This window comes from Aplysia californica, unplaced genomic scaffold (genome assembly GCF_000002075.1).
Source record: "Aplysia californica isolate F4 #8 unplaced genomic scaffold, AplCal3.0 scaffold00361, whole genome shotgun sequence".
In the NCBI taxonomy this organism is placed as follows: Eukaryota; Metazoa; Mollusca; class Gastropoda; order Aplysiida; family Aplysiidae; genus Aplysia; species Aplysia californica.
The window spans coordinates 683,722-684,888 of record NW_004797631.1 but is presented as its reverse complement, the minus strand read 5'-3'; the positions used below and the strand labels follow the sequence as shown (position 1 = coordinate 684,888).

At 38.5% G+C, this 1,167-nt stretch overlaps 1 protein-coding gene across 1 annotated transcript in view; it reads right to left on the bottom strand.

Moving 5' to 3' along the window:
• Positions 1-1,161, bottom strand: part of LOC101848446 (transient receptor potential cation channel subfamily M member-like 2) — a gene marked incomplete in the record, with an annotated part of 82,665 nt that extends 81,504 nt beyond the window's left edge. The window contains 1 exon segment of the mRNA XM_013085273.2: positions 794-1,161.
• Between the last annotated feature and the right edge of the window lie 6 nt (positions 1,162-1,167).

The following is a 1,167-nucleotide window of genomic DNA, read 5'->3' as shown; positions in this document are numbered from 1 at the left end:
CCCCCCCCCCTTCAATTATAAATATCTTGACTTCTATTTAAGATAGATTGGTATTTTTTTCTCCCTGAAAGCAAAGCAAATAAATAAGCTTTCAGATAATACCAATGACTCGACATGCCCAAAGTTGACACCTCGTGACACAATTTATCTCACAACGGGCTTTTTTTTAAATGTGGCTATCTCTTGGGGGTCTGGTCCCGCCACCCTAGCTCCTACTTGGTCCCTGCCCTTAAGGTATGTGACTCCACGTAGCATCCATATAGAGATTGGTAAACACAGCTACAGAAATAATAAATCTACATTGCTATAACACATCATTAATCTATATTACTACTACTACTACACATAATGAATCTATATATCGCTATAACACATAATAAATCTACTTTGCTACAATACATAGTAAATCTATATTGCTACCACACAGTCATAATAAATTTATATTGCTACAACACATAATTAATCTTTACTGCTAATACACATCATTAATCTAATATTGCTGCAGCACATAATTAATCTCTATTGCTACAACATATTATAATAAATCTACTGAGTCTACTGTTTCTTGATGATGTGAGGGGAATAAACTAATTATATTTTACATGGTAGATGACTTCACTTTTGATGTATATTTTTCATATCAAACGCTTTGGGTGAAAAACAGAAGACGAGATTACAGTCAGTGTGCAATGCAGTATTCCGCTTTTGCAATGAAGAAAGCGAAATTCCACTAGGAAACTATATCGGGACAATTTTAACTTCTGCTACAAGATTTCAAGAGAGATCAACTTACCTTAACTCTTCACTACGTGCAGTCAAACGATCATCCAGGCGGGAAAATGCAGATAGACATATCGGAATCCCATCACTGGTGCGTATAATGGTCACTGCGCAAAAAACACAAGGGGAATGTCTTTTCCAACAATAGTAGTAGATTGTATTTCAGTCGTGCAAACCCTCGCTCAGCAGCAAGCTCGACGCACTTCACAATCTCCCAAGCTGATCTGATTGCTGACTAAAACAATCTCATCTTCCCGGGAAGCATACAGTGCAAATAAAACATATATTGCGACATCCCTGGTAAAAACCCACGAGGTCGGACGTTATGGTGGTTGAGTGGATAGAGCAGGCGACCTGATGGGGATCCTCACTAGCCCGGAAGGACCC